Source organism: Aplidium turbinatum, chromosome 10 (genome assembly GCF_918807975.1).
Source record: "Aplidium turbinatum chromosome 10, kaAplTurb1.1, whole genome shotgun sequence".
NCBI lineage: Eukaryota > Metazoa > Chordata > Ascidiacea > Aplousobranchia > Polyclinidae > Aplidium > Aplidium turbinatum.
Window position 1 is genome coordinate 7,195,398 of NC_137481.1, and position 8,333 is coordinate 7,203,730.

Consider the following 8,333-nt stretch of genomic DNA (forward strand, 5'->3'; position numbering starts at 1 on the left):
GAAGAGCAGCCTACTATTGAAATTATATGAAATTTCTCATTTGCAAATTTGTTGTTGTTTAAATTATTGATTTTCACGACAGCGTCTAACAAAGAAGCAAAAGCCGTTCCAGTTGCACTGTAGCACGTTTATGACTAACCATGTGGGATACTCACTAAAATACAATTATAAATAACGCTAGGTTGGATTACTTCTTTTATTGTCTATTTCTACCAGACAGTTTACTTGCTACGTCGTAAGTAACAACTAACAAAGACAACATAAAAGACACAAAAAGAAAATACAGTTGGACAGAAACTATTACCTGAAAGTGGTAAAACAATGAGTACAAGCAAAGCAGCCATTATCTCAGACACAAGATCCATCCTTTACGTTGATCGTCTTCAGACGTTAAAAAACGTAAAAATGACAAAGTTTTCTTTCTAGGAATAGTTTTTAACAAGAACAAAGAAATTGTCATATGGCTTCAACAAAAGAAGTGATTTCACCGTAGTTTCAAAGTTTATGGTAATAGTTGACATGGAGCTACAATAAAAAACAATTAATTTGTAGGCTACCCGATTATTACCCTTCTTCAAATTTTTCAAACCTTTAGATACCGCACAGGATTGATAGAATAAAGCTGTCACCGTTTATTAGTCATGTTGTAAAGAAGTAATTTTGCTGTACCATAGACAGAAGCAAAACAAATCAATTGGGTTTGAATGACGCTATTGAAACCCAATTACCCATCGGTCTATCATCTGTGTGAGGTGTAATCTGTGTATTGTAGTCTCTTGTTAGTCTCTTGTTATAAAAGCTGAAAATTACGTTTTGTTGGTTACTTGAAAGAGAAGTTATTTTGTTGTACCATAGAGTAGACAACTAATCAATCTCAATTATGACAGTGTGGTCCAAGTGCAGACCCGCGAGCCAAATTTGGCCGCGAGCTCCTTTTTTTTGCCCAGAGAACTGATAGTCAGCTTTGCTTCAATGTAGCAATATCACTTCAATTTTTGTTTCTTTGTTATTGTAATTGACAAAAAACTTTGTGAACGATCCTTTGTGATGCATAACAATGTTTTTAGTTACTCGCCTTGTTGTCCTAGCCTAAAACTTACCAGTTTCGCAAAACCTAAAGGTCAAGATAATGAGTAGACTACTTGTAAAAAAAAGAAAGGTGGAAGAAAGATCATTTTAAAATAAAGAGGAAGAAGATTATTTATTTGCAGAAAATTCAGGAAAACCACTCTGTCTAGTTTGCCAAAAAAAAACAGTTTCAGCTGCTAAAGAGTATAACGTCAAGCGCCATTATGAGTCTTTTCACAAAAATAAGTTTAAACTGACGACATCCAAAGTGGTTCTCTGTGGCCTTTGGCTATGCGATTATGGGAGCCAGATCAGGCCGCAGAATCAAAGTGTTAAACGTAGTAGCATATTTTGGGTGGAGGGTAGAATATTTTAACATTTTTGTTTGTGCTGTATTTTGTGTGCGACAGCATCGCTGGTCACAGTGGTCAGATAAATGAAGCGTGAATTGGATGGTGAAAGAATTGTTTTCGCTTCGTCGACGAAGAGACGCTGACCTAATTTACTGGTATCTCTGTGCGGTCGAGTGTGGCGAGGATTGACAGATGCCTCAGAAATGTTAAAGTGTTAAACGAAAGCGTTGTTTGTACGTTGTAAATTCTTTTCGCTGACCAAGTTTTTATGTGCAGTAGGCTACTTGTTTTGTTTAGTTTAGTTCCAATGGCAGAGCTAGAGGTAGTCATAATGCAGAGAAAAGCACGATTTAAAATGAAGTTATGTTATTTGTTTAATTCACAGCAAAACTTTGTATGAAACCTACTGTAGGGGATAGTGGTATTGTTTTGTTTGTCGCTGTGACTTCATCGTGGATTATCAACAACTAGTGAACTAAGTTGTTCATATACATGAATTTCCCCTTGAAGTAGAATATTGAAATCAACTACGTAATTGCGTTACTTTGGGCGATCTGCACCTTGGACACGAAATGGTTTGGTAAGTAACATTGTGACTTTTTTCTAGTACCGTACTATAATTGTCAAACTAATTAAACCAAAGTTATTGACTTTTTGTCTATCTACAGTAGTATTCTTTATGTTGTGTATATATGCTGTAACACCAGTCTAAATTGTAACAACAAAAAACATGTAGGTCGTAGCAGATTATTATATATATTCTGTAATCTGTGTATTTTTTGTTTACACTGTTTGTTTTTGTCACAACTTATAAAACCAAATGCTGTCAAGGTTAGGTCTAAAACATTTGACCAGTTATCCATTTAAACCAGTGGTTTCCAAAGTGGGCGCCAGCGCCCCCCTGTGGGCGTTTGCAATCATAAAGGGGGCGCTGGCTATAAAGTGGGCGATTGGGGAGCGCTGAGAGTAAATCGGGGCAGTTACAAGAAGATGATAGCAAAGCATTTTTTGTCATGTTTCGCTTCAAGGAAATACAAAAGAAGACGGTGACTATAAGAGCTCTGTGGCAGATTTTGTAGCAATTATGTTGGCAAAGTCGCTTCACAGTGCCTTACAAGTTTGTTGAGGTCGTAACACGTGACTTACTTTGAAGCACTGCGATTACGCAAATCCGATCTTTCAATCCGAGAGTATTTTGATCTAGCGTTCGTCTTAATCTATCTTTGAAGACTGTCATCAAAGCAGTGAATAAAATTAAAGCGCACGCTCTGAATACACGCTTATTCAAATGATTGTGCAATGAGAATGATGAAGCTTTTGAGCGCATACTACTCCACACCGAAGTACGTTGGCTTTCCCAGAGAAATTGATTCACGATTTTATTCGCTGTTTGAAACTATCAAGGAATTTCTGCAGAGTTGTGATCCTGCCCTTGCAAATGACGTCCTGGTTGTGAAAAGTGATATCGCCTACTTGTCAAACATAGGCTATTTTCCTAATTTAATGAATTGAATTTATCCCTTCAGCGTAACGAAATAAGCTCGTGTTGTATCAGCGAAATTTAGCTAGACGAGAATTTTTCCACTTCTCAAGCTTGCATCAACTTGATACCAGTGGCAAAGGCATATCTAATCATCTTCAAGAAGTACGCAAAGACATGGGAGTTCGATTCCAGGATGTATTCCAGTTAGAAATCTATGATTGAATAATCGACCTATTCTGTGATAGTTCCGAACATGAAATTTTTAAGGAGGAACTAATAACATTGTAAAACGATTTTGCACTCAAACCGAAGTTCAACATCTCGTATCAATCGTTCTGGCTGCAGAACCAAATCAAAGAGACATACTCTCACGTGTGGAATCGGATCAAAGTTTTTATTATTGCCTTTCCCAGCTCATACTTGATGGAGCGTGCTTTCAGAGACTTTTTGGTAATTTGTCCGATATGACTTGAAAAAATTCGGTCATTTTTTATTTATTTCGGTCATTTTTTCTGATGAAAATATTTCCTTTCAAGTAGCTGCTCCAAACCAAAATTTGCACTTCCTGACTAGCTACAACATTAAGTTTCGCTGAGAAACGTTGTCGTGTTTTATCTGAGAAAAGTTAGAACAGACAAACGTTTCTTCAACGTTCATCAGCGAAACTCAACCTTGCAACATCCGGCCGCAATTGACCGAATTGACTATATTTTTTTCGGACATTTTGCTAAAAAATAGGTCAATGACCGATAAATGACCGAAAAAAAAAACAGGACTCTAGTTTTGTCATTTGACTAGAAGAAGCAGTTAAACCACGAACCCATACCGGTAACTCTTTATTTAATTTGATTAAATAGGTGAAGCAACTTACATTGCATAGAATTGTCTGATAATATTCTATTGTGAATTATTTAGCGTGAGAATATTTAATATTTTCTGGCAACTTGTCATGTTTTGCACGATGGTTTTGTTGTGTCTACTGTTCTAAGTACATATCAAAGCCAAGAGAAAGTAACTGGCCACTCTCCTTTCGTTAGTGCCGAAGGCCTAGTGTGATGACAACCTTATCTTCTCATTCCCAAAACTTAGTAACTGAGTTTGGCACCACATTTACCTTATCTATTAATTATGCACAGCTCATAGTTATTTTGTATTTGCAGATCGCTGGAGAGCTCTGCTGTGCTTACCACTTGTATTCAAAGAGGGAATACAGCATTTTGTGATAATTGGCGCTGTAAGTCATCAGTCTACCGCTAGCTATAATTGATTACAATTACATTTTTTACTTAAACGGTTTGATGCTGTTACCTCGCAGTATCCGTATCATAATGCACGTAAGCACTATGTAAGGTAAGAGGCACTACTTCACCTATTAGAATGTATCAAAATAAAAACAAAATGGAAAAATGATGATCATCGTAGAATGTGTATGACTGTCTTGCAATATTAGTAAAAGTTATATCTCATTTTATATCCCGCATTCACATTAAGCGCTTGCTTAATGAAACAAAATTTGTCGGAAAATGCTTCACAACTCATTACTCACACCTAGTGGTCAAAATTGTTAAACCGTACATCAGCGGAATCATCATCATTTACAGATGATGATTCCGCTAATTCCGCACCTAGTGGTCAAAATTGTTAAACCGTATATCAGCGGAATGCCAACTCTATTTTCTTCGCAATAGTGCACTCTCCAAGACAGAGCGTTAAAAAAGAGGTGAGATCACGGGCTCTAAGTCCACTGACGTCACAAATAAAAGAGAGAATTTTTTTTCCATTTTTTTGCTTGCAAAAATGCGCATGGTTTTTATCGGGGCTCTGGAATAGGAGTTTTTAAAAAAACAGGCAAGACTGCAACTCCGGCTGCATACAAAACGATAAACAATGTTTTTCAATTTTAAACTGCATGCAATTAGATATATAAGACTAAGCTTCTATTACTTACAACAACACAACTTTAACGCACAACGTTTCATAGAACCACTGATTATTATTCTTTTTGTATTCTTTTTGAATACTCCAAAAAACAATCTGGAGGTCCTAAAAAACCTTACAACACTGAAGCCGGAGTCAGCCAGTTATAAATCGAGGAGTCGAAGTCGTAAATTTTTCTCCCAACTCCACAGCTCTCGTTTTGACACATTAAAGCTTTGGATGTTTTAAAAGAATTTTGTTTGAGCAAATGAAATTTCAAGAATCGTGGTGAGAAGCAAAACTAAATAAAAGAATTGAAACTGAAACGAACCAATAATTTCAAGTAGCTTTAAGATTAATTCGAAGTGTTTGGTTTGCCCTATTTTCTAGAAACGTAAGTGCGTTTGAAAACAAAACCGTGTCATGACGAATTTTTGTTTTGTTTTTTTATGTACAAATTCTGCAAAAAAGTCAAAGTGTTCATGTTAAAAGAGTTTTTTTTAACCATAAATAGACATAACTAAGCAACGAGACAACATTTAACATTGTGAAAACAAAAACGACATAACAATCGTTCTCGGTTATGCAATTTGCATCTAGTAGTCTTCATCAAGCCTTTAAAACACCTTGTACCTTGAATAAGAAATACTAAAGATTAGACAAAAATATACAGGATAACAACAAAACTATGGTCTAATCTAAACAATTGAGAAACTGCTATATCTTGCACACATACGAAATGAGAACTAAAGTTACAGCTCTTAAAAAAAGCGTTTTGTTTTGCCTGATCGAAGATGAAATTAAAAGTGAAATGAAATGCAGATGAGATGATCAAAGTTGAATTGAAATTTGAATTTTATTGGATAAATGTTTTATTAATCAGATCATAAACAGTTTTTCGAGGGTCACATTTTGCTGCTGAATATTTCATTTGCCTGCCATTTTTATATTGGTGCGAAATTGTTACATTGCCAATAACTCTGTAAAGCTTATTTGTGTGCCATAGAGATGGTAGTGTGTCACAACAACACAATTCGTTAGCATCGTATAAATCTATACCTTTTCCAAGTATAATCAGTTTTACCATAGGCCTATAATTCTTATAAGGTTGGATCAATGCTAATGTTACATATTGTTTTACAGGATGACAGTTTCAGCTTGACAAAAGTCACAACTCCTTATCTGGAGCACATCCGAGGGATTTTCTCTACACGTGCAAAGGCAACTGCTATGCCACATCGAGGAGCCTGAAACTGCACTGCTTCTGCACACGTATTGGATATTTGATATTAACTTTCCCCAAGAAGTCGCCGAAACGCTACAACTATTAAATTACCTGTGTGACATTTCCCGGTTTCCGTTGATATTAGCACACCTGTGCAAGCTTTAATAAATCAGTTTTGAATAACAATTTGGTAGTGCTGGTGTAAGGCAGTGATTTTTAACATGATTGTGTTCCTCGGTACACTATATCGTTCCGTAAAAGATCGTCAGGTGTTCCGCAAGAAATTGTTAAAATGGACTAGCGTTCTATGGAACACAGGTCGAAAATTAAAATCACAACTGCTTTGCGTTTGCCTTTCTGCAATTCCTGCCCGTATATCAACTTTGTGCAATTGTGCTCATCCAAACAGGCCAAGATATCGCATTGAGAAAAGCTGAAAGTGAATAAACTGTTGTTGTATTGTTTATTTTATTGCATTATGGATTAGCCCATATTATAAAATCCGATTTGATGTTCCGCAACATTATTTTAATGCATAAAGTGTTCCGTGGCTCAAGAAAGGTTGAAAAACACTTGTGCAAGGAACACTTTTTACGCAACCTGACGGATAGGGAGGCAGAAAGTGCAACAAAAAAACAGGAACACGAATTATTGCGATAAAAAAAACAGTCTGAATTGTAGAGTGGACATTTCCAACTCAAGCAAAAGTAATAAGGTAAAAATTAGGACCATCCTAAAGGGTGGAAATTTAGACAGCCTGAGAGTAAATGCTACTGAGGTGGAAATTTCCACCTCAGATGAAGGGTGGAATTTTACACTTTTTGTGGTGGAAAAATCCACCCTATGAGTGTATGGGCCTAGGGTGGAAAACAGAGACTAGGGTGGAAATTTCCACAGTTTAGGGTGGATTTTGCTGGGGGTGGAAATTTCCACCATTGCTCAAGGGTGGAAATATCCACCATTTTTGGTGGAAAAATCCACCCTACAGAAGCATAGGGTGGAAAACAGAGACCACCCTTAGGGGTGGAAATTTATATACTTTTTGCTTAACAGTGAATGCTCACGGTATATCAACACAAGCATAGAAAAAATCTATCAAAATAATAATCGATTTCTCTGCAAGATTTTCTCGTAAATTAAATATATCAAGTATTGCGACCATGGCTTTGAAACAAACATTTTGGATAATTAGTTTTTGTTACTTAGACCGGATCATTTCACTGGAAAAAGAAAAAGGTCAACTGTCTGAACTGCGAAGAGCGATGTTGACGAAGCAGTTTGTTAGTTAGGCTAACGTTTGATGTATATACATTCTACAGGACTACAACAATGCTCTTCAGCAGGGGTTCCGTGAAATCCTGGTTAGAAAACATGGGGGTTCAATGTTTTCTAACCTATGGGGTTCAATGGGTTTAAATGGATCTGCGAAGGTTTCTCGTTTTTTAGGAAAATTGATTTCTTGCCTCAGTCAGCATATTGATGCGCCATTGTGAATTTTTGCATCACCGTGCTGCATTCACACTTCAAGTAGGCCAGTTATTTATGTCTTTGCACGTTTACTCACTCACATGATGTAAGAAACATACAAAATAGGTTTTTATTACTTTATAATAATTAATAGAGTTTTGGTAGAGAGTTTGTCGAGTTAAACCGTAGGCATATGAAGCCAAGTAACTTAATCAGGTTTAACATATTTAAGTTCATTACAGTAACATTTACAGAAAACAAAAAAAAACTACACTGAGACAAATTTCGAACGTTTTCGACATCACATGAGTTCCTCTTCAGGAATAACATACTCTAATTTTATCCATATTTAAACAAAATACAATGGTTAAGTATTAAATTTATCAACAGAAAAAAAGTAAAAACTGCACAGTGCTTCTGACTACTTTATGATTATACAATAAAAGTACTTTATGAATCGTAGCCTACTTTATGAAAAAGTTACGAGCAGGCTTCTGCATGTCAAATTAGCTTCAATCTCCATCGTATTATAGGCTACAACCTAATTCGCTACTTATCCTAATCCTGAAATTATTTAGTCGAAATCAACACTTTTTTAATGAAACAAAACCCGTTTAAAATTAACAAAGCTTTAAGTTAGCGATAGCGATATTTTAAAGCATAAGTTATAAATGGGGATCAGTTGAGAAGACCTACGTACACAAAAAATTCATACTGGTACCACAGAACTAACAACAATGTCAAGTTTAAAATTTGCTGTAAATTGTTGTAATTGTTACTTTGTTGGAAGACTTTTCTAGAATTAGACTGCGTCACGTTC

General features: G+C 36.0%; 1 long non-coding RNA gene across 1 annotated transcript; it reads left to right on the forward strand.

Annotated features, from left to right (window-relative positions):
- Positions 1 to 1,810: 1,810 nt before the first annotated feature.
- On the forward strand, positions 1,811 to 6,451 carry LOC145779128 (uncharacterized). Its single transcript, XR_014290510.1, has 3 exons — positions 1,811 to 2,001; positions 4,065 to 4,138; positions 5,965 to 6,451. It is a non-coding gene; the product is annotated as an uncharacterized LOC145779128 (long non-coding RNA).
- Positions 6,452 to 8,333: the final 1,882 nt, after the last annotated feature.